At 47.4% G+C, this 25,905-nt stretch overlaps 3 pseudogenes; all 3 read left to right on the forward strand.

The window, feature by feature from the left end:
* Positions 1-10,326: 10,326 nt before the first annotated feature.
* LOC143949532 (5S ribosomal RNA) lies at positions 10,327-10,445 on the forward strand (annotated as a pseudogene).
* A 693-nt stretch (positions 10,446-11,138) lies between these two features.
* Positions 11,139-11,257, forward strand: LOC143948847 (5S ribosomal RNA; annotated as a pseudogene).
* A 3,545-nt stretch (positions 11,258-14,802) lies between these two features.
* LOC143947045 (5S ribosomal RNA) lies at positions 14,803-14,921 on the forward strand (annotated as a pseudogene).
* The last annotated feature ends 10,984 nt before the right edge of the window (positions 14,922-25,905 follow it).

A 25,905-nucleotide genomic window follows, 5' to 3' on the forward strand; every position in this document is an offset into this window, starting at 1 on the left:
AAAACAATAGTATAACCAAAACAGAGGTAGAGCATATAACTGTCAGCACTGAGGGGTCTCCTCGGCTCGCCCTAAACATAGGCATGCACAAATGCATTTCTCCCTTTGGCAGATTGTCCTCTCCTTACCCCCTCTCCCCTGTCCACGCCCCGGGGGGAAAAGGGGCAGGGAAGGGGGGAAAGGGGGAGTGGAAGGGGGGAAAGGGGGAGTGGAAGGGGGAAAGGGGGAGGGAAAGGAGGGAAGGGAAGGGTGGGAAGGGGGGGAAGGGAGGGGGGAAACAGGGGAGAGGGGACAAACATGCAGAAATGTCAAGTCCTTTAGCGCACTCCCACCAGCAAACACCCGGACCCCATAAATTTCAACTCCTCCCCTCCATGGTCACCACATCAAGATGAAAGAGGAGCAGCCCTGGTCGGTGCATGGAAAATCCGGCAGGCAAGGGGCTGGGGCCACCATCCCTCCATCCAATGGGAGACTTCACCCGAGCAGCAGTCCTAGGGCCCGCCAATTAGTGTCTCTCCTGCATCGCCATCGGGGGCTGTGTAGAGCATCCAGAGGGAGGCTGGGACCGCCCAAACAGTAAGGGGTAAATCCTCCAGGGGGGTCCAGAGTCACCCTGGAGGGAAGCAGTGTCTCGTACCAATAGGCTCAATAAATAAGTCATCCAGGGTCCCCGAAAGCTGCAGAAGGCAATGTCGGCAAAGAGTAGGTGGGAGCCAGAGGGGGGGGACAAGGGGCGCATCCAGGGGGAGGGGACACATATGCGGGAATGTCAAGCCCTTCCAGTACAGCGCATTAGGTATCACTCAGACCCCCCAAAGTGCAACTCCCCCATCTAAGGTCAAGACTCCAGAAGGGAAGATGAGCCGCCCTGGTCTGTACATGAAAGAACCTGCTGCCAAGGGGTTGGGGCCATCATCCCTTCCTCCAATGGGAGATGCCACCGGAATGAAAGCCCTGTGTCCTGTCAAGTGGTGCCCCTCTGACAATGTCGTTGTGGTATATGTGGAGCATCCAGGGAGAGGCAGGGACCACCCAAACAGTGAGGGGTAAAGCCTCCAAGGGGGACCGGTGTCAGACAGGAGGATAGCTGTGTCTTGTACAAGTTGGTTAATTAGACAAGTCATCCAGTGTGTTCCTGTGAGCAGCGGAAAGAAAGGTCGGTAAGGATTATGAATGGGTGGGGGCCAGGGAGTGCATAAAACTGCCACCAGATGACCGGGGCAGAGAGGGCAAGGGGATGAAACTCAGATCTGGTAGGTGGGGGCGGGGGTGAGGAGTGTCCCTCATATTACTCACGTTGGCCATACCTTGAAGCTGAGCGCTCTGCATACCCAGGACGTTCTTCTGTATAATCTAGCCTATCTGTATACATTAGCCTGTCTTTTGTACACATTAGTCGGTCCTCTGTATACACTAGTCTGTCTGTATACACTAGTGTATACAGATAAACTAGATTATACAGAAGAACGTCCTGGGTATGCAGAGATGGAGGCTAGGGTATACAGAGAGAGAGGCTAGAGTATGCATACTTGCTAGTGTATACAGACGGACTAGTGTATACAGAAGACCGGCTAGTTTATATAGGGAGGCTAATGTGTGCAAAAGACAGGCTAGTGTATACAAATAGGCTAGATTATAGAGAAGAACATCTTGGGTATGCAGAGAGAGAGGCTGGGTTACACAGAGAGGCTGGTGTATGCAGACTTGCTAGTGTATACAGACGGACTAGTGTATAGAGAGGCTTGGGTATACAGAGAGCTAATGTATAAAGAGCAGCTAGTGTATACAAAAGACATCCAAGGGTATAAAGAGAGACTCGTGTATGCAGAAGACCGGCTAGTTTATACAGAGAGGCTAAAGTGTACAAAACACAGGCTAGATTATACAGAAGAACGTCATGGTTATGCAGAGATGGAGGCTAGGGTATACAGAGAGAGAGACTGTGTTACACAGAGAGGCAGGAGTATGCAGACTTGCTAGTGTATACAGATGGACTAGTGTATACAGTAGACCGGCTAGTTTATACAGAGAGGCTAATGTGTACAAAAGACAGGCTAGTGTATACAGATAGGCTAGATTATACATAAGAAGGTCCTGGTTATGCAAGAGATGAAGGCTAGGGTATGCAGAGAGAGAGGCTTGGTTACACAGACTTGCTAATGTATACAGACGGACTAGTGTATACAGAGGACCGGCTAGTTTATATAGAGAGGCTAATGTGTACAAAAGACAGGCTAGTTTATACAGATAGGCTAGATTATACAAAAGAACGTCCTGGGTATGCAGAGATGGAGGCTAGGGTATACAGAGAGAGAGTGAGGCTGGGTTACACAGAGAGGCAGGAGTATGCAGACTTGCTAGGGTATACAGAGAGAGAGGCTAGAGTATGCATACTTGCTAGTGTATACAGGGGGACTAGTGTAATACAGAAGACCGGTTAGTTTATACAGAGAGGCAAATGTGTACAAAAGACAGGCTAGTGTATACAAATAGGCTAGATTATAGAGAAGAACGTCCTGGGTATGCAGAGATGGATGGCTAGTGTATACAGATAGGCTAGATTATACAGATAGGCTAGATTATAGAGAAGAACGTCCTGGGTATGCAGAGAGAGCAGTTGGGTTACAAAGAGAGGCTAGTGTATGCAGACTTGCTAGTGTATACCGGTGCACTAGTGTATACAGAGAGGCTTGGGTATACAGAGAGCTAATGTATAAAGAGATGCTAGTGTATACCGACGGACTAGTGTATACAGAGGACCGGCTAGTTTATACAGAGAGGTTAATGTGTACAAAAGACAGGCTAGTTTATACAGATAGGCTAGATTATACAGAAGAACGTCCTTGGTATGCAGAGATGGAGGCTAGGGTATACAGAGAGAGAGAGCGAGGCTGGGTTACACAGAGAGGCAGGAGTATGCAGACTTGCTAGTGTATACAGATGGACTAGTGTATACAGTAGACCGGCTAGTTTACACAGAGAGGCTAATGTGTACAAAAGACAGGCTAGTGTATACAGATAGGCTAGATTATGCAGAAGAAGGTCCTGGTTTATGCAAGAGATGGAGGCTAGAGTATGCAGAGAGAGAGGCTTGGTTACACAGACTTGCTAGTGTATACAGACGGACTAGTGTATACAGAGGACCGGCTAGTTTATACAGAGAGGTTAATGTGTACAAAAGACAGGCTAGTTTATACAGATAGGCTAGATTATACAGAAGAACGTCCTGGGTATGCAGAGATGGATGGCTAGTGTATACAGATAGGCTAGATTATACAGAAGAACGTCCTGGGTATGCAGAGATGGAGGCTAAGTTATACAGAGAGAGAGGCTAGAGTACGCATACTTGCTAGTGTATACAGATGGACTAGTGTATACAGAGGACCGGCTAGTTTATACAGAGAGGCTAATGTGTACAAAAGACAGGCTAGTGTATACAAATAGGCTAGATTATAGAGAAGAACGTCCTGGGTATGCAGAGATGGAGGCTGGGTTACACAGAGAGGCTAGTGTATGCAAGCTTGCTAGTGTATACAGACGGACTAGTGTATACAGTAGACCAGCTAGTTTATACAGGGAGGCTAATGTCTACAGAAGACCGGCTAGTGTATACACATAGGCTAGATTATAGAGAAGAACGTCCTGGGTATGCAGAGATGGAAGCTAAGGTATACAGAGAGAGAAGTTGAGTTACAAAGAGAGGATAGTGTAGGCAGACTTGCTAGTGTATACCGGTGGACTAGTGTATACAGAGAGGCTTGGGTATACAGAGAGCTGTATATGTATATGTATAAAGAGATGCTAGTGTATACAAAAGACAACCAAGAGTAGACAGTGAGGATCGTGTATACAGAAGACCGGCTACAGAGAAGCTAATTTGTACAAAAGACAGGCTAGTGTATACAGATAGGCTAGATTATACAGAGGAAGGTCCTGGGTATGCAGAGATGTAGGCTAGGGAATCCAGAGAGAGACTGTGTTACACAGAGAGGCTAGAGTATGCAGAAGAACGGCTATTTTTTTTTACAGATAGGCTTGTGTATACAGAAGACAGTCTGGGGAATTCAGTGAGGCTAGTGTATGCAGAGACGCTGGGACACCGAGACTATTGTAAAAAGAAGGCAGGCTAGTGTATATAGATTACGGGCACCTGTATACAGAAGACAGAGAGGCTAGTCTATATTGAGTGGCTGGTGTACACAGAGAGATTAATGTATACAGAAAAGCTAGCGTGTAAAGAAGACAGGACTTTATTTTTTGCTAATGCAACTACTTTTGAAACATATAAAGTGCTTTTTTCATATGGTGCTGTTAAAAAGTGGTGTATTGTCAGTGGTGATATCAATGTGACAGTTAATGTGGAGAACTACAACTATTCAAAATAAAGCAAAAGAGTGCTAAGTTTATTTTGTTAAGTCATTGACTGATAGACGTTAAGTAATTGGCCGTTATTGGTTTGGCAGTACATGGTTTATTTTGATGTAAGATAGTTTTATTCTCTACTTATAGCCGAGTTTTAGACGACTTTATTATTAGCATTATTCGCATTATTCATATATATTATGCAGAGTGTAAGTATTGCAGTGAGACGATATTGCTTTTAAAAGATTTGTATTATTATACATAGCATTGTTAGCAGACCAATAGGACAATTTACATGGCTTAATATTGCAGAGCGTAATTTATCAGGAAAGAGATTCAAAGCGTTAGTTGCAGTAGCTTCATAAAACTGAGAAATCGTTGCATTACTCTAAATTTAAAATATGTTCCGGCAGCACTGAAAAGACGATATTAGATGAGTGATCTACACATTTCGTTTACTATTTCACTATACCGGCTAAATGTTAATATGTTAATATGTGCTGCGTGTAAGGTAGAAATTTGATGGTTTAGTGTGAGCTGGTTTACCAGGATTTAGAGATAGTAATCTGTTTATACTAGTAATCAATATAGCAAAATAACTATAACGGGTTTAAGTGGAAATACACGAAATAACAGCAACAACGTGTGTAGGTTTTTATCAATCAAGTTCATTACGTGTCTTTAATCATGTAGTGAATATACCCCAATATTGGAGCACAAGGACGAGAAAGCATAATAACTAACAGAGGATGGCATGGCAAAAAGACAAACTGCATTAGAAATGTGAATATGAATTAGAGTTGAAATGCCAATCTCCAGGGCTACGTACAGCAAGGTGTGAGCTAAGCAGCTAAATATTCTGCAATAGCAGAGATTAAGTATTGCAGTCGAAATGAGATCGGAAGCGTTAGTTGCAGTAGCTCCAAAATGACTGAGAAATCATTTCATTACTCTAAATGTAAAAGTTATCCCGGTAGCACTGAGTGGACTGATATTAGATGAGTGATCGTTCTAGTACAAATTCAGTTTCCTATAGCAGAGAGATACCAGCTAAATGTGAGACGAGCAATTAAACTGTTCACGGTAGCTTTGCATTACTCTTAATATGTGCAGCGTGTAAAGAAGCAATAAGATGGTTTTGTATTATCCTAAAATTAGCAGTATACGTAATAAAGGTGAGTAGGTAACCTGGATTTAGACATAGCAAACTCTATAATCTAATTTAGCAAAATTAGAAAATTAGAAAAGATAATATTGAGACAGCAAAGTAATACCAAGGCAGAATGTCGGAATAGCAATTAGATGAGATGATTGCTGTAATCATGAAATATCAGCAACGACTAGGTTTCTATCGGATGAGAAAGTATAATAACTGGCAAAGTATGACATGGCAAAGAGACAAATTGCATTAGAGATGTGAGATGGACATGAAATGTCAATCCCCATTGGTTACTTACATGTAAACGCGGCTACATACAGCAAAGTGTGAGCTAATCAGCTAAAGGGTATTTAAGAGTAAATTGACGTAGCTTGAAAATTCCAACGTGTAAATCGTTCCATTAAATATGTTACGCACGAAGACGGCTTACACTGACTGTTTTCCGTTTCCATTGGTCATCGGCATAATGTATCAGTAACCATGAACATTAATAGTGATAGACAGCTTACATTAGGATGTATGCATGATGTGAATGTAAAATGAATGTAAAATAGTTGCATTATGTGTTATTAATGTAATCAAACTGTATTGCTATGCTTTGCTACTGCAACCACTTCTCAATCAAGTCCCACTGCTTTTCTCACTTTTTGCCGCTGTTAAAAAATGTGTTGCAAGTGTTATGTGTTACAAATGGTTATCAGTGTGACAGTTAATGTGGAGAAAAAGTAATACACAAAATAGAGTCAGAAAGAGAATCCTATTGCATAGAGGTAGCGAGAGATGGTTGCATTAATCTTAATGTGCAGTGTGTAAAAGGTTTTAAAAAGATGGTTTTGTGTGACTTTTGCTTTAACGTAAAATTAGCTGTAGACATTATAATTTGTTACAATGATTTAGAGATAGTAATCTCTATAAAATAATAATAATAAGTATAGCAAAACAAATTAGGACAATTTTGAGGCAGTATGTATAGTCGAGATATAGTGAATACACAAAAGGGATCAAGGGATAGTAGCAAAGTCAAGGGATAAATGCAAAGGTACTCTATTTAACAGTAAATTGACGTAGCTTGCAAATTCCAACGTGTAAATCGTTCCATTAATTTTGATGCTCAAGAAGACGGCTTACACTGACTGTTTTCCGTTTCCACTGGAAAGAGAATCCTATTGCATAGAGGTAGCGAGAGATGGTTGCATATGGCAGAAAGACGGCTTACACTGCTTTTCTCACATTTTGCTGCGGTAAAAAGAAATGTTTTGTCACTGTGTTTTAACTGTGACAGATAAGGTGGAGAAAAAGAAGTAATACAGAAAATAGAGTCAAACAGTGGAAACTTTATTTGTCATGACAGCTGATACTTGGCTGAGCAATAAAACTGTTTTATTTAGATGTAAGACTAGTTTTATTCTCTACATATAGGGTTTTCAGAGAGTTGTATAATATAGGCGACCAATAGGACATTTAAATGGCTTAATATTGTAGGGAGGAAGTATCGCTGTTCAAAGGTAAGAGATTGAAAGCTTAGCTTGAAAATGGCCGAGAAATAGTTGCGTTAGTCTAAATTTAAAGGATATGCCGGTACCAATGAGAAAGCTTATATTAGACTAGTTGATGTTTGCATTACACAATCCTATTATTATTATTATTATTATTATTAAGATCCAAGTGCAGAGAGATACTCAGTTAATGTCAGAGATACTCGGTCAGAAAAGCAATAAAACTGTTTACATCGTTAGAGAGCGATATTTACATTACTCTTAGTATGTGCAGCATGTCTGGTAGCAAATGGATGGTTTTGTGAACATTTTGCATTAAGGTACAATTAGCGGTAGAACTCATCGAAGTGAATAGATTTAAGCGGATTTTGAGATAGTACTCTCCATTTCTAATAAGAAATATAGAAAAATAAGTCAGGATGGTGTGTCAGGACTGTCACATACTCACAGTCCCGTTACAAATATGCAAAATAGAGCAAAAGAGTACATGGTTTATTTTGATGTATGATAGTTTTATTGCATGCTTGATGTGGATGATTAAAATCGTGTAGTGATCTATATTTAGCATAAGAATGAAAAGGCATAACCTGGCAATGAGACAAACTCCATTAGAGATGTGAGCTAGATGAAATGATGAAATGTCTCTGTATAGCCCAGATTGTCTTCTATTATCACTTAGCCTACCCTCTAAATTCACTAGCCTCTCTATATACACCAGCATGTTTACACTAGCCGGTCTTCTGCATACAATAGCCTGTCTTCGATATACACTAGGCTATGTTCTGAATACACTAGCCCGTCTTCTGTATACATTAGTCTCTCTGTATAAACTAGCATCTCTGTATACCCCAAACTGTCTTCTGTAAAAACTTGTCTCTCTTTATAACCTGTCTAGCCTTTCTTCTGTACACACTAGCTTCTCTGTATACACTAACCAGGCTTCTATATACAATAGCTTCACTCTATGCACTAGCCTCTCTGTATAATCTAGCCTCTCTATATACCCTAGATAGTGTTCTGCATCTCCGTAGTGGTAGCCTCTCCGTAGAAGCCAGCCTTTATTCTGTATTCACTAGCCTTTCTTCTGTATGCTGTAGTCTTCTATATATACTAGCTTCTCTGTACACCCTTGCATCTCTGTAATACACTAAACCCTCTGTATACCACAGCCTGTCTTCTGTATACACTAGACTGTAAACACTAGCTAGAATACACCAGCCTGTCTTCTGTACCCACTAGAATCTCTGTATACACTACCCAGTCTTCTGTATACACTGTCAGCTTGGATGTATACCCAAGCCTGTCTTCTGTATACACTAGTCTCTCTATATGCACTGTCCTATCTGTATACACTCGACTCTCTCTATACACTAACCTCTCTATATACACTAACATCTTTGTATATACTAGCCTCTCTTTAAATTAGCCTCTCTGTGTACCCCAGCCTCATTGTTTACTCTAGCATCTCTGTATACTCAAGCCTATCTGCGTACACGAGTCTGTATTCTGTATTCACTAGCCTGTATTCACTAGCCTTATATATACTAGCTTCTCGCTTCTCTGTACACCCTTGCATCTCTGTACACTAGACTCTCTGAATACACTAAACCCTCAGTATACCACAGCCTGTCTTCTGTATACATTAGACTGTAAAAACTAGCTAGAATACACCAGCCTGTCTTCTTTACCCAATAGACTCTCTGTATGCACTACCCAGTCTTCTGTATACACTGTCAGATTTGATGTATACCCAAGCCTGTCTTCTGTATACACTAGTTTCTCTATATGCACTGTCCTTACTGTATACTCTCGACCCTCTCTATACATTAACCTCTCTATATACACTAACATCTTTGTATATCTCTCTTTAAATTAGCCTCTCTGTGTACCCCAGCCTCACTGTTTACTCTAGCATCTCTGTATACTCAAGCCTATCTACATACACGAGTCTTCTGTATTGTGTATTAACTAGCCTTTCTTCTGTATGCTGTAGTCTTCTATATATACCAGCTTCTCTGTACACCCTTGCATCTCTGTAAACACTGTGTAAACTAGCCAGTCTTATGTATACACTAGACTCTCTGAATACACTAAACTCTCTGTATACCACAGCCTGTCTTCTGTATACACTAGACTGTAAAATCTAGCTAGAATACACCAGCCTGTCTTCTGTACCCACTAGACTCTCTGTATACACTACCCAGTCTTCTGTATAGAATCTCAGCTTTCATGTATACCCTTTCTGTATACACTAGCTTCTCTATATGCACTGTCCTTTCTGTATACACTCGACTCTCTCTATACACTAACCTCTCTATATACACTAACATCTTTGTATTTGTCTTTAAACTAGCCTCTCTGTGTACCCCAGCCTCACTGTTTACTCTAGCATCTCTGTATACTCAAGCCTATCTACATACACGAAACCTGTATTCTGTATTCACTAGCCTTTCTTCTGTATGCTGTAGTCTTCTATATATACCAGCTTCTCTGTACACCCTAGCACTGTAACAGTGCTAGGTTCCTGTATTACAGAAACAGAACACCAGCAATAAGGTGTATACTGTGCAGGAGGCACACAACACCGACTCTAACTTCTGCACTGCAGATGCATGTATTGCAGAAATTGAACACCAGTAATAAAGGGTAGCTTCAGGTGTGTACTGTGCAGGAGGCACATAACACCCACTGTAACAGTGCTAGGTTCCCAAGCAGTAAAGACACTGTCCCTGCCTATCGTCCTCTTTCCCTGACCACCGCAACACACTATACAAGGCCGCCGTGCTGGCGGCCTTATATAGTGTGGGGTGTGTACTAAACCCCCCTGAGCTATAATTGGCCACAGGAATCCTGCCTGTGGTGAATTGTGGCTCTCCTCACAGAGGATGTCACATCTGTTCTTATTATATAGAACCTATTATGCTCCTCGTAAACTTTTTCAGTTTGGCCGAACGGCCGGACGCAAGTTGCCCCCGGTGCGGGAACATGGGGGGAGACATGATGCACATGTTTTGGAGATGCCCGAAGTTGATCCGCTACTGGACAGAGGTGACAGGAACCATTGATCGGGTGGTTGGAACCTCCACCAGAATGGAGGCGAAGTATTGTCTCCTGGGATTAGTTGAAGGAGTTGGAAACCCGGGAAGTAGCCAGATGGCAGTTCTGAGATGCCTATTTCAGGCAAGGAAACTGATTGCTCAACCCTGCTTAGCCTCCAATGTTGGCAATGACTTGGTTTTTTTCGCTTGTTTCCCAAGATGACCATGTTGGCGTTTGTCAAGATGGTTGAGAGTGCCCGAAGAGATCGCCTATGGCCCCATCACCTTGAAAGTGCCTGATCTTGTCTGATCTCGGAGGCTAAGCATTGTCGGGCCTGATTAGTAACTGGATGGGAGACCAACTGGGAATACCAGGTGCCGTAGGATTCTTTTTATGTTGTTGGCGTTGACATGGTTTTTTTTTTCCGCTTGTTTCCCAAGGTGATCATCTTGGCATTTGTCAAGAGGGCTGAGAGAGCCCAAAGAAATCTCCTACGGCCACATCCCCCTGAAAGCGCCCAATCTCATCTGATCTCAGAGGCTAAGCAGGGTCCGGCCTGGATAGTACCTAATTAAAGGTGCCGTAGGAATCTTTTTATATTGTTGGCTTTGACCTGTTTTTCTTTCGCTTGTTTCCCAAGGTGACCATTTTAGCATCAGTCAAGAGTTTTGAGTATGTCCCAAAGCGTTCGTCTGAGGTCACATCACCCTGAAAGTGCCAAATCTCAGAGGCTAAGCAGGGTCTGGGTCAGATGGGAGACCGCCAGGGTCTATGTTGTTGGCGTTGACCTTTTTTTTTCACTTGTTTCCCAAGATAACCATCTTGGTATTTGTCAAGAGGGTTGAGAGTGTCTAAATAGAACACCTATGGCCACATCACCCTGAAAGTGCACAATCTCATTGATCTCGGAGACCTAGCAGTGTACGGCCTGGTTAATACCTGTATGGGAGACTATTTGTGAATACCAGGTGCCGTAGGCTTCTTTTTATGTTGTTGGCGTTTACCTGTTTATTTTCGCTTGTTTCCCAAGGTGACCATCTTGGCGCTTAACAAGAGGGTTGAGAGTGCCCAAAGAGATCACCTACGGCCCCATCACCCTGAAAGTGCCCAATCTCATCTGATCTCAGAGGCTAAACAGTGTCGGGCCTGGTTAGTACCTGGATGGGAGACCGCCTGGAAATACCAGGTGCCATAGGTTTCTTTTTTTGTTGTTGGCTTTGAACTTGTTTCTCAAGGCGACCATCTTGGCGTTTGTCAAGAGGGTTGGGCGTGTCTTGAAGAGAACACTTACGGCCACATCACCCTGAAAGCACCCGATCTCATCTGATTTCAGAGGCTTAGCAGCATCAGGCCTGGTTAGTACCTGGATGGGAGACTGCCTGGGAAGACCAGGTGACATAGAAGGATCTGGTCTGGTTAGTGTCTTGATTGGGAGATCGCCTGGGAATACCGGATACCGTAGGATTCTTTTTATGTTGTTGGCTTTGACCTGTTTTTTTTCCCTTGTTTCCCAAGGTGACCATCTTGGCATTTGTCAAGAGGGTTGAGAGTGCACAAAGAAATTGCTTACGGGCACAACACCCTGAAAGCGCCCAATCTCGTTTGGTCTCAGAGGCTAAGCAGGGTTGGGCCTGGTTTGTACCTGGATGGGAGACCGCCTGGGTTTTCCAGATGCCGCAGGCTTCTTTTTATGTTGTTGGCGTTGACTTGTTTTTTTTGTTTGTTTCCCAAGGTGACCATCTTGGCGTTTGTCAAGAGGGTTGAGCGTGCATTTGATCTCAGAGGCTAAGCAGGGTTGGGACATGGTTAGTACCTGGATGGGAGACCGCCTGGGATTTCTCGATGCCATAGGCTTTAGGTTTAAGCTGTTGGCATTGACTTATTTTTTTTATTTTTTTTTATTCTTTTATTAAGTAGAACAACATAAATATAACAGTCAACCATACAGCATGACCCAGGGTCACAATTACATGCTAACAAAAAATAGGCAGCCAAATAACTCTGGGTTCTCAGAGGGGAGTCCTACAGTTTCATGCAGAAAATAGAGAAACCCCACCTCGGACATGTAGTACAGTATAACTAATGCAGCCCTGTTCGGACAAATGTAATCATGGAGAGCAACTGGGACCACAGCGAGCCAGCTTATCATGACCTATGTGAACAAGAGTAAAATATGAGCCGGTCGTGTCCAGAACCCTGGGGCTCTTCTGGGTCCCAAAGGCTAGTAAGGAGACAAGGCATAGTCAAAAGGGAGGATGGGGGAAGAAGAGAGTGCAAAGACGGAGAGAGAGGAGGTGGGGGGATATCGGCGGGGAAAAAAAGAAAAATAAAGACAAAAAGGGAGGGGGGGAATGCCACCCAGGGCAGACATGGCCTACGTAGGTAAACGTTAGATGTTCAGTCGTTTTCTGGGACGGGGGCACTGCTCACCTCCCGAATGTAGTCTCGAGTACCAGTAAAATACCTCCAGGGCCTCCATGTAACACTAAATGCCTCTTCAGTGTTGTGAAGGGTGGCGGTCAATTCTTCCATCCGGAGAATATGATTGACTTTGGAATACCACAGCACCTTGGATGGGGGCTGAGGCTGCCTCAACAGTGCGGGAATGCAGGCCCGGGCGGCATTCAGGAGTTGCATTGTGAGGGTTTTTTTGTATTTTCGAACAGGCTGTTCGGTCAAGTGTAGAAGGCACGCTACTGGGAACCCAAAAGTTCCTCAAGGTCGGGCATGCCCAGAAAAGGTGTCCCATGGTCCCCATATCTGAATTTCACCTCCAACAAACATCCGGGATCGATCTATCCATTTTATTCAGAAGGTATGGGACTCTATACCAGCGTGAGACTATCTTGTATCTTGATATTGGTTTGCGATGGAAGCTTTATGTACTAAGGTCAGGATCTTCCCTATCTGTTGTGGGGTAAATGTGATGCCTAAGTCCCTCTCCCATTTGTGGATAAATGGTGGGGTCGACTCCTCCTCCTGACTACTCAATAGGTTGTACAGGAGGGAGAGGGTGTGTCGCACAGGTTCCCTTTTGTGACAGATGGATTTATAGGGTGTCAGGTCTCTAGGAGTTTAGGGGGCCCTTTGTATGGCCAGAAGAAAGGGACGAAGTTGATAAGCACTAAACAAGTCAAGCGGAGGGTCAGAAAGCTCGGCGTCAGTTTGCGTGGTCGGGAGCCCTCCCGTGGGCCACACCTCTCCCAGACGCTGTTTCCCCACCACTGTCAACTGTCGCAGTTTCTTGTTGGTAAATCCCGATGGGAAGTCTGGATTACCTATAACCGGAGTCATTGGTGATGGCAGGGGAGCAATGTGTGTGCAGCGGAACAACCTCCGCACAACAGCCAACGTAGCTCCCACTACGGGGTGACCTCTGAGGTCTTTTGGTAGGGAGGACAGGAGCCACGGGGAGGTCAATAGGGGAATGGATCCATCCTCAATCTCCATCTCCACCCACTGCTTGTGTGGGCCATTACAATGCCAATCAACGACTCTCGCTAGCAGAGTCACTCTGTAGTATTGTCTGAGATCTGGGAGACCCAGACCCCCCTTGTCCTTTGGTCTGGCAAGCAATTGCAAACGGGCTCTGGGCGGTTTGCGCGCTCAAATAAAGTCCCGGAGCAGCACCTGCAGTTGTCTGAAAAAAATTGGGGGTAACCAGATCGGTAATGTCTGGAACATGTATAAGATCCGAGGGAGGGCCATCATTTTGAATGCATTACAGCGCCCGAACCAGGTCAGTGTTAAAGCATGCCAGTTTCCCAAATCAGATTTCAGTCTATCCAGGAGAGGGACAAAATTAAGCAGGTACAATTGCGCTAAATCCGCTGCGATGTCAACGCCCAGTTAACGTATAGATTTTTCAGCCCAGTAGAATGGAAAAGCGGACCGGAGCCTCTTGGCCTCACCATCCGGGACCGATATATTCAATACAGCCGACTTGGCGCAATTGTTTTTATAGTTTGATAGGCTGCCGTGTCGCTGTAGAGACGCAAGTATTTTGGGAAGCAAAATGTGTGGATTGGAGACGGAAAAAATTAGATCCTCAGCGTACGCCGCAATTTTGTGGTGTGCCGAGGGTTTGGATATGCCAGTAATATTCGGGTCATTCCGAACGTGACACATAAGTGGTTCCAGTGTCAGAATTAAAATTAGGGGAGACAGAGGGCACCCCTGCCTCGTCCCATTAGTGATGGGGAAAGAGTCCGAGCACCCCTCGGTCACCCGTACCGCTGCCGACGGCGTGGAGTAAAGCGACATTACCCAGCTCATCATGTTGGGGCCAAGACCTATATGTTCCAGGGTGGCCTGCATAAAGTGCCAGGCCACCCTGTCAAAGTCCTTCTCCGCGTCCGTTGACAACATAAGCAAGGGCCTTCCCTGTTAATGCGCCGCATGGATTAAATTGAGGACTCGGGCCGTATTGTCTCTAGCTTCCGACTTATTTATATTTTTTTGCTTGTTTCCCAAGGTGACCATCTTGGCGTTTGTCAAGAGGGTTGAAAGTGCCTGAAGAGATTGCCTACGGGCACATCACCCTGAAAGCACCCGATCTCGTTTGATGTTGGAGGCTAATAGAGTCGGGCCTTGTTAGTACCTGGATGGGAGACCGCCTGGGAATACCAGGTGTCGTAGACTTCTTTTTATGTTGTTGGCGTTGACCTGTTTTTTTTTTTCACTTATTTCCCAAAGTGACCATCTTGGTGTTTGTCAAGAGGGTTGAGAGTGCCTGAAGAGATCACCTATGGCCCCATCACCTTGAAAGCGCCCAATCTCGTCTGATCTCGGATGCTAAACAGTGTCGGGCCTGGTTAGTACCTGGATGGGAGACCGCCTGGGAATACCAGGTGCCATAGGCTTCTGTTTTTTTTATTTTTTATTTAGTAGTATGCGACATACAATGTAAAGGCAACTTCACAGAATGTGTGATACAAATAGTTACAATCAAATGATCATATTGCATGGATATCAGAGCCAATGGTAAGAAGTCTGAGGAGAATAGCATGTGTACAGCTTTGCGGTCATATCAAGATGAGATTAAAGCTCCATCTCGTTGGGATCCTCTACCACTTAAAATATTATTGATACTAGCCCTGCTACCCTCGAAGAGTTTAGATATCCATAGATAGGGGAAGAGTATTGTGTAGTAGTCAAATGGGGTCGGAACATACCATTTTCTTTTCCCTTTTTTGAGTTAAGAAGGGAAATAGTAGAACTGAAAGGAGGGAGAAAGGGAAAGAGAAGATTGGGGAAGGAAATGGCAGAAAAGGAAAAGAAGGGGTAAGGGGGTGTCGTGGGTAGAGTGGATAGGGTGGGGTCCCCTCCCAGGGAGCAAGAGACGCCCTCGGCTCACCAGCTCATCAGCTGTCCAACGTTTGGAACAGCGATCTCCAACGATCACCATGAGCTTACTATGTCTCGCGGAGGTATTCTTCCGAAAAGCGAAACTGGGTCCAGTAGAACCATCTGTTCCCATGCTCCTCCGTTTTATCCCTCATTGTGGCAGTCAGGTCTTCCATTCGTTCAATATCATTTACCCTTGCGAACCACTGGGTCACCATTGGAGCAGATTGCTCTTTCCACTGACTTGGGATGCAGGCCCTAGCTGCATTGAGGAGATGTTTAAGTAAGGACTTATGATAACGCTTTCTCGACATAGGAGTTAGATTGAGAAGAACTGCTGCGGGATCATTGGCTAAGGAAATGTCTGCGAACTTGTGGATGAGTCTCAGGACAGGCTGCCAGAATGTTTGTAATTTAGGGCATTCCCAGAAAATGTGGAGAATGGTGCCAGTCTGTTGCCCACAGTGACAGCAGCGGTCAGATTGACCGGGGAATATTTTGGCCAACACCACCGGTGTACGATACCAGCGTGTGATCAGCTTATATGAGATCTCCTGATATTTACTGCAGAGTGACGACTTATGGGCGAAAAAGAGTATTCTGTCCTTCTGTGGTTTGGAGAATGTAGTTTGTAAGTCCCTTTTCCATTTAGCTAGGAAGGGTGGATCCGTGGAGGATTGTGCGTCTGTCAGGATTTGGTAGGACCTAGAGAGGGAACCACGAATTGGGCCATCATCCAGGCAAAGTTCCTCGAAGGGGTGGAATTGTCTAGAGAAGAACGAATGGTTAGGTAGTGGTCCGAGGAAATGGATTAGCTGTCTAGCTCTCCAGCTATCCAATGCAACAGGTACTTGCTCTAGCAGTATGGTCCCCGTGGGAATCAAGCCCGTGGGTCCAAGAAATAGGGCTGCTCTCAGAAGCCCTTTCGGGGCTTGCCTGGTAAAGGCCTGGTCAGACAGGCCCGGAGGGAATCTAGGATGTCCAATAATTGGGGTTATAGGAGAAGGGAAGTTAGTCAGGTGGGAAAGGTGAAAAAAACTATCCATCTCGGCGAGCGAGGGGCCAATTAACGGGTGAGTAGTCACACAGGGCTCCAATGGCCTCCCCGCCCAAGGCAGACCAGCCAGTGGAACCCGCGCCATCTCCTGCTCTAGCTTGACCCATAGCTTCAGTTCCCCATGCCGGTGTCTTATCACATATGGTTCCCCATCGGATAGTGTCCGCTGTGTACTGCGCATGCGCAGTACACAGCAACACAGATTCCGAAAATTGCCGAGCATGAACGGCGCCTGCACACCGAGTCCAGGTTCTATCCCCGCTATCCAAGTGGACATAGAGTAAGAATATAAAAGAGCCGAGCGCAGCGAGGCCGAGCCCGAAGCGTGGCGAGCAAAGCTCGCCTGCGAGGGATCCTCTAATATTCACAACCCTATGTCCGCTTGGATGGTGGGGCTACCACCTCCACTCACCGCGCAGGCGTCGTTCAGCTTCGGAAATTTTCCGAAGCTTCGTCTGCTCCGTACTGCGCATGCGCAGTACGGCGCAGACACTATATCATGGCCGGACAGTATATGGCAGAACACCGGCACCAGTCAACCACCGGTGTCATGTGCGTCGCTGTGTAATATAGAGCAGGGTCCGGGAAGCCAATACCTCCCCGCAATTTCGGTCGCAATAGCATTGCCCTACCAATACGCATATGTTTTCCGCACCAGAGGAACTTGATAAAGATTGAGCGAACCGCATGAAAGAAAGTCTGGGGTATTTTGATAGGTAAGGCTTGTAGTAGATACAGAAGTCGTGGCATCGCGTTCATCTTCAACACATTACAGCGTCCGAACCATGACAGAGCTAGTGGGTCCCATCTTTTAAGGTCCGCTGTAAGCCCATAGGCTTCTTTTTATGTTGTTGGCTTTGACCTGTTTTTTTTGCTTGTTTCTCAAGGCGACCATCTTGGCGTTTGTCAAGAGGGTTGGGCGTGTCTTGAAGAGAACGCTTACGGCCACATCAACCTGAAAGCACCCGATGTTGTCTGATTTCAGAGGCTAAGCAGCGTCAGGCCTGGTTAGTACCTGGATGGGAGACTCCCTGGGAAGACCAGGTGCCATAGAAGGATCTGGTCTGGTTAGTGTCTTTTTTTTTTTTCATTCTTTATTTATGGATTGCAGGTAATACAGAGACAAACTGTAAAAGACATAGATCCCTCAGTTTTCCAGGTTAACAAAAATACATAGTTAATACTTCGTGGGGGACCGGGGGAAACCTAACAACTTATGTCAGCAGCAGCCCCAGCCGTGGCTAGGCCACCACATTATCCCACTCTAATGATCTGGCACCCCAGTGTCTACTTATAAACCAGGGCAGTCCCCGGGGCGATCCCCCTCAAGGCCCAGACTGAGGGGCCTCTAACATCGGTCACCTTCATTCTATTGGTCAAAGAGCTCAGCCGGGACCACCCCGAGGGCCGCCAACCCCTGGCTGGGAAATCGAGGGAACAAAACGAAAAGATCCTTGCAATCACCATGTATTTTAATTATACTTGGGAGTTAGGGGGTAGGGAAAGAGGGGGGAGCAAATGGGCAGGAGAAGGGGATGGGGGTAGAAAGAATGAAAGTTATAGGGGGCTAACAGGGCTACGAGGCAGACGGGGGAGAGAGTGAACCAGGGTGGTATACGAGAAGGGAGAGAAAGAAAGAGGACTCCGATGGGTTCCCACGGCCGGACCCTTCCCTCTATACACGTGCCAGAGCCTACAGATAGGATCTGTATGCGTCGGAAAACCTGAACAGGCTCCAAGACAACCAACGAGCAGTGTGCTCTTCCTCCCTGTCGCCTAACGCTGATGTGAGCTGTTCCATACGGTAGATGTCGAGTCCAGGTTCTATCCCCACTATCCAAGTGGACACAGAGTAAGAATATAAAAGAGCCGAGCGCAGCGAGGCCGAGCCCGAAGCGTGGCGAGCGAAGCGTGGCGAGCGAAGCTCGCCTGCGAGGGGCCCTCTAATATTCACAACCCTATGTCCGCTTGGATGGTGGGGCTACCACCTCCACTCACCGCGCAGGCGCCGTTCAGCTTCGGAGATTTTCCGAAGCTTCGTCTGCTCCGTACTGCGCATGCGCAGTACGGCGCGGACACTATATCATGGCCGGACAGTATATGGCAGAACACCGGCACCAGTCAACCACCGGTGTCATGTGCATCGCTGTGTAATATAGAGCAGGGTCCGGGAAGCCAATACCTCCCCGCAATTTCGGTCGCAATAGCATTGCCCTACCAATACGCATATGTTTTCCGCGCCAGAGGAACTTGATAAAGATTGAGTGAACCGCATGAAAGAAAGTCTGGGGTATTTTGATAGGTAAGGCTTGTAGTAGATACAGAAGTCGTGGCATCGCGTTCATCTTCAACACATTACAGCGTCCGAACCATGACAGAGCTAGTGGGTCCCATCTTTTAAGGTCCGCTGTAAGCCCATAGGCTTCTTTTTATGTTGTTGGCTTTGACCTGTTTTTTTTTGCTTGTTTCTCAAGGTGAGCATCTTGGCGTTTGTCAAGAGGGTTGGGCGTGTCTTGAAGAGAACGCTTACGGCCACATCAACCTGAAAGAACCCGATCTCGTCTGATTTCAGAGGCTAAGCAGCGTCAGGCCTGTTTAGTACCTGGATGGGAGACTCCTTGGGAAGACCAGGTGCCATAGAAGGATCTGGTCCGGTTAGTGTCTTGATTGGGAGATCGCCTGGGAATACTGGATGCCGTAGGCTTCTTTTTATGTTGTTGGCTTTGACCTGTTTTTTTTAGCTTGTTTCCCAAGGTGACCATCTTGGCCTTTGTCAAGAGGCTTCAGAGTGCCCAAAGAGAGTGCCTACGGCCAAATCACTATACTATATATCTATATCTATAATAATAAATAATATTTTTAGTTATTATATATAAGATACTATATAGGGGATTTGGCCGTAGGCACTCTCTTTGGGCACTCTGAAGCCTCTTGACAAAGGCCAAGATGGTCACCTTGGGAAACAAGCTAAAAAAAACAGGTCAAAGCCAACAACATAAAAAGAAGCCTACGGCATCCAGTATTCCCAGGCGATCTCCCAATCAAGACACTAACCAGGGGGGGCGTGGCCTAGGCATGAAGGAGTGAGGACGCTCTTTTCCGGAGCTCCCGGTCCGTGACCCCTCCGCACCCCTTTACCACAGTTTGGTCGCATATTTCGGCATCGCCGACATCTCCGCGCTTCGGCGGAACACAGCCAGCCGAGCGGGGTCCGCCGCTGCTGCCATGGACAGGTACTTGGTCCCGCTGCAGCCTCCGGCCTCCACGCCGGATCCAGCCAAGATGGCGCCCGCGGCCTCCGGCGCTCCAGGACACGCGGCACAGAGGGAAGGTGAGCAGACTGCTATGCAGGGACACGACATGCCCCCGTTCTCCCCGCCTAGTGACTTGTCCCCGTGTCTCCCCCGCTCACTGTCCATGGCCTCGCTTGACAGCCCGGACCATAGCGGCCTGCCACCCTGGTTCCCTCACAACTCCCAACTGTCCCAGAGACCCTCCCGCAGTGGAAGCCTCATCCCAGGACCGAATGGCCAGGCTGCTCTCGCCTCAGACACACAGGGGGACCCACCGCTGCCACCAGCACCAGCATTATTGGGGGACAAGGCCATCCTAGCTTTACTCCAAAACCTTCCCACTAAAGCAGACTTTAGCTGTATGGCAGCCAGGATTGAAACGACCTTGCGACATGAAATCGCAGGGGTCAAACGTGACGTGTCGGCTACGAACGAGCGGGTGACCACCCTGGCATCGGATGTGACCTCCCTGACCACTGATGTTTCTGGCCTGCAGGCCGCACATGATACCCTTGCTGACAGAGTGGCACAGTTGCAACTCCTAGTGGATGACCTTGAGAATCGCAACCGCAGATGCAACATCAGGATCAGAGACTTGCCCGAAGCCACTGGCCAGGCAGACCTCAAAGCCACAGTTACAGCTATATTTAACGCCTGTCTGGACTGCGCTGCTGACACAGTAATAGCCATTGATAGAGTCCACAGGACCCTGGGCCCCAGGAGCCCCACAGAGAACCGGCCACGTGACGTTTTATGCTGTCTCCACAATTACTCAGTTAGGGAGGATGTCCTGCAAGCGTCGTGGCGCAAAGGCAGCATTGATTTTGACGGGGCCCAAGTCACCCTTCTGCCAGATGTATCCCGCAAGACCTTCCAGATGAGACGCTGTCTGCGACCCCTTCTGGAACACCTAACTGAACGGAGGATTCCATACAAGTGGGGCCATCCGTTTCACCTTATAGTGCGCAAAAATGGGAGGCCCCTTGCGCTACGACACCCTTCGGAGGTCCCGTCCTGTCTTAAGGCTTTGGGCCTGCCCTCGGTTCAGGTCCCTGACTGGTTGGCTCCTGTTGTCCCCCAGGGAGCAGTGGCCCCGACGAACAACCCCTCAACCAGGCCACAGAGAGTGAGACACCACCGTCGATCCCAACGTCAGAGATCGCAGGCCCCCCAAGATCGTGAACCCTGAGAGAGTACAGTAATTTTCCGTTATTCCTGTGTTATACCCTTTTTTTTTGTTTTCTTTTTCTCTACCAACATAGACGGCTGGAGTATCCAGCTTTGTGTTGTTTACCATGCCACGGGCCATTGTTCCCAGTGCCCCCGCTAGGGGAGAGGAAGGACATTGGAAGAACAGAGTTGGACACTGCGCTTCCTGGACGAAGCCCTGAGTCATTGGCGGTACTGTTCACCATTCTCGTTACTGTTTATCTACAGGTGCCCTAGTCTCTGCGCTGTTTGTGTTTTTGGACTGCCTGGTGGTGCCCCCTGGGTGCCCCTGGGCGGCGTTCCCGCTCCCTCCCCCTCTCCTCCCCCCCCCCTTTTTTCCATTTTTTTTGGGGGGGGGGGGGAGGGGCGGGTGCCTGGGTGGTATAAATTTATCTATACTCTGTGTTGAAAAGTTTAATATGTTGGTCTAATTATGCACTGTTCTACTGTTGTTAACTGCCCGATACCTGCTGCAGTGATGTTCTATAATGCGTTTGATGTCGTAGTTAAGATGCCAAAGAAGCTCCGTGCACGCCCGATTGCGACTGCATGGACCATGGGATGCTGGAGGGGTACTGCACCGACGAGTTCCTCCCTCTGCAGTGCCTTACCTCTTCCCCCACTAGGCCCCTCTGCCCTAACCGGCAGGTTCTCTCCGATAGGAGCTTTAGCAATTCCCCGATCTATCCCCACCCCTCCTACCCTCCTCCTCCCTACTAACTCTGGACCTTCTCCGCTTCGTTACTGCTTTTCCTTTTTCTCCTCCTCTTCCTCTGTGCTTGAACTCTATATCTACTACTGACTCTGGTGGGGACCGCCGGCCGGGTACCACTGCCGTCATGGCCCTGAAGCTGGTTTCCTGGAATGTGAAAGGGCTGAATGTACCTGAAAAAAGGTCCAGCTGCCTAACAGAATTGTGGCGGATGAAGCCCCAAATAGTTTTCCTCCAGGAGACCCATTTCAGGACAGACCAAATACCACGGCTTTATAGTAAGCACTTCCCCCTGGCCCACCACAGCACGTCCCCTACTTCCAAATCGAGAGGAGTGTGTGTTCTTCTTGCTAAAAACTTGCCGTGGCGCCTGTTAGCTGTCCAAGCCGATAGTGAAGGGAGATATCTCTTCATTAAGGGAACTCTCCACTCGCAAACTTTTACTCTTGCCAACCTATACATGCCGAATGTGGACCAGCTGCCGGCCTTAGAAGCATGCTTGGATGCCCTGGCTGCATTCCCGGAGGGTACTTTGATCGTTGGGGGGGACTTTAACCTCACCTTGGACCCCCGCAGAGACTCATCATCGGGCACCTCTGCGATTTCTGCGAGAACGCGTTCACACATAAGAGACCTGCTACACTCCCACCGACTGATCGATGTGTGGCGTACGCTTCACCCACAGGATAGGGACTATACGTTCTTTTCCACCGCTCATGGTTCTTACTCACGTATAGATATGTTTTTAGTCGACCCACAATGCTATCCCGGCGGTCACAGACACTCAGATAGGCCACATAGCCCTGTCTGACCATGCCCCGATTTCTTTGATGCTGAAGCTACAACAGGAGTCGCGTGGTCAGTCCTGGTGGAGACTGAACGAGTCTCTCCTGAAGGACCCTGAGACCCACGCAGACCTGCTTAGGGAATTAGAAAGTTACTTTGATCATAACCGTGATTCTGTTTCCAACCCCCTCATGTTATGGGCGGCTCATAAATGCTACATTAGGGGCATTCTTATTAAACATGGTCATAGACTCAAAGTGGCCAAAACTGAGGCTCTCTCCAAACGTATTGCCAAGTTGCATGCGTGTGAACAACGACACAAATCCCAGCCGACTGCTGCGCTGGAGGTGAGAGATCTTAGAGAACAAATCAGAGATTTCTCTCTCTTTCAGGCTAGAACCAGACTCATGTGGGTCCGCAGGACGTATTATGAATATGGAGACAAGTGTAGTAGGTCCCTAGCGAACTCCCTGCGTGCCCAACGCAACGCGTCCTTCATTCCAACCATAACCTCCCCTTCGGGTGCCAAGCTTCATGATTCACGGGAGATAGCGGAGTGTTTCCGATCTTTCTATGAAGCCCTTTATAACTTGCACCCCCGGGACTCAGGAGATGCCCTCCAGGCCGGCACAGCAGCCATTGATGAGTACCTAGCTTCGGCAAACCTCCCGTCGCTTACACAGGAAGAGATAGAGCTTCTCTCGCAACCTATCTGCCCGGAGGAATTGTCGGCAGCGTTAAGAGACTCACCCAAGGGCAAGGCACCAGGCCCAGATGGGTTTACGGTCCCTTATTATAAGGCCTTCCTCTCCCTGTTGTCCACGCCGTTTGTGTCAGCTTTTAACGCCCTATTGGAGGGCCAGACCTTTCCACCGGAGCTGTTGCAGGCAAGCATCTCGGTCATACCCAAGCCGGAGAAGGATCCGCTTCTCTGTGCGAACTACAGGCCCATCTCCTTATTAAACAGCGACCTTAAGCTCTTCACTAAGATACTGGCGGAGCGGTTGGTGCCCATTCTCCAACGCCTGATACCTCTGGATCAGGTGGGGTTTATTCGTAACAGGGAAGCCCGAGACAACACTACCAGGACAATCAATGTTATAGAACGCGCCAGACGCCTTAAACTACCGATTATGTTGCTCTCTGTGGACACAGAAAAAGCGTTTGACAGGGTGAGCTGGCCTTTTTTGCTAGCCACCCTGCGAAGCCTGGGTGTACCCCCCCCATGCTTTCATGGGTTACAGCTCTTTACTCGTCACCGACGGCGATGGTTAGGGTCAATGGGTTTGCCTCGTCGCGTTTCACTATTGGCAATGGAACGAGGCAGGGATGCCCGTTGTCCCCCCTTTTGTTTGTCCTATCGCTTGAACCCTTGCTGCACCACATCAGGCAGAACATAGACATCAAGGGACTGGACACCCCCTCACACCACCATAAGGTCGCAGCCTTTGCAGATGACCTCTTGTTCTATGTCTCAGAGCCTCACATTACATTGCCGAATCTCTTAGCGAAAAATATAAGACGATATGGCACCCTGTCAAATTTTAAAATTAACTTACAGAAATCGGAAGCACTCAACGTCTCCCTGTCTACCAATGCCCAGACGAGTCTAAGCACTAATTTTCCCTTTCGTTGGGCAACTGGGGCTATACAATATCTGGGTACCAAGGTTCCCCCGGACCCACATCTGATTTTCCAATTGAATTTCCAGCCGCTTCTAAAAAAAATTGCCGTAGATCTAGAGAGGTGGTCAAAGTTGGCGACCTCTTGGTTTGGGAGATGCAATGTGCTCAAAATGAATGTAATGCCCAGACTCTTGTACCTATTACAAGCCTTACCGATAAAAATCCCCCAATCATTTTTTAAAGCCATGTGCTCCATCTTTATTCGATACGTATGGCAGGGCAGGCCTCCAAGACTCAGCCGAACATTACTGCTCAGACCAAAAGACAAGGGAGGGATTGGCCTCCCAGATCCGGCATGGTACTATACGGCGGTGCACATGAACAGAGTAGTTGACTGGTGCAGACACCTGAAGGATAAGCTGTGGGTTCGTCTGGAGCATGAATCCGTACCATTTCCACTTGAGGGTTTGCCCTGGAGTGGACCGGGCTGGTCGGGAGCGACGCGGGCACACCCACACATTGAGCCAACGTTACAAGAGCTAGACAGATATTTTACCCTGACGGGCGTGCCCAGTTTCCCTTCGCCCATGACTCCTATTATTGGACACCCACGCTTTGAACCCGGCATGACGGAAAAGTCTTTCCGCCTCGACCCTGACTGGGACCTTGTGCGGGCCTCTTCTTTTCTTGGCCCTAGGACGTGGACAGCGGTCTCCACTATGTACGAGGCGTTAGCAACCACGGCCCTGGGACAGTGGAAGCTTTCCCAACTCTCCCACTTCTTGAAATCTTTGCCAAACAGTGGCGAATTCCGCAGACCCCTAACATCGTTTGAGGAGGTATTCTCAGGAGAGGGACCGACCCGAAGGTCTCTTTCCCTGTCATATCGCATCCTACTGGACCAACTCTCCCAGAGTAACCTGGTGTTCGTGGAAAAATGGGAGCGAGACCTGCATGTCCGGCTCTCGCCAGACCAGAAGAACCGCGCGCTTCTTTTTGCGCACAAGTCATCCCTATGTAGTAAATACCAGGAAATAGCTTATAAAATTTTGACCCGATGGTACAGGACCCCCACTGTCCTGGCGGCTATGTTTCCCGGTCACAGCCCTTTGTGCTGGAGATGCGGTGAACAAGCCGGCACGTTACTACGTATCTTCTGGGAATGCCCTCAACTGGCCCATTTCTGGAGACAGGTTCTCAATATCATTTATGACCTCACGGCTATTGATCTCCAGAACAACCCAGCTGCGATCTTCCTCAATCTGACCCCACTCTCGAGCAAGAAGTACCATAAATCTCTCTTAAAACATCTTCTGAGTGGGGCCAGGGCATGTATACCTAGCATGTGGAAACAGCAGGCCGCTCCACTGGTGTCTCACTGGTTTGCAAGAGTTTGCGACATCTACCGTATGGAACAGCTCACATCAGCGTTAGGCGACAGGGAGGAAGAGCACACTGCTTGTTGGTTGTCTTGGAGCCTGTTCAGGTTTTCCGACGCATACAGATCCTATCTGTAGGCTCTGGCACGTGTATAGAGGGAAGGGTCCGGCCGTGGGAACCCATCGGAGTCCTCTTTCTTTCTCTCCCTTCTCGTATACCACCCTGGTTCACTCTCTCCCCCGTCTGCCTCGTAGCACTGTTAGCCCCCTATAACTTTCATTCTTTCTACCCCATCCCCTTCTCCTGCCCATTTGCTCCCCCCTCTTTCCCTACCCCCTAACTCCCAAGTATAATTAAAATACATGGTGATTGCAAGGATCTTTTCGTTTTGTTCCCTCGATTTCCCAGCCAGGGGTTGGCGGCCCTCGGGGTGGTCCC

Source organism: Lithobates pipiens, unplaced genomic scaffold (genome assembly GCF_037356315.1).
Source record: "Lithobates pipiens isolate NorthernLeopardFrog02 unplaced genomic scaffold, aLitPip1_a1.2 Scaffold_30, whole genome shotgun sequence".
NCBI classification, from domain to species: domain Eukaryota; kingdom Metazoa; phylum Chordata; class Amphibia; order Anura; family Ranidae; genus Lithobates; species Lithobates pipiens.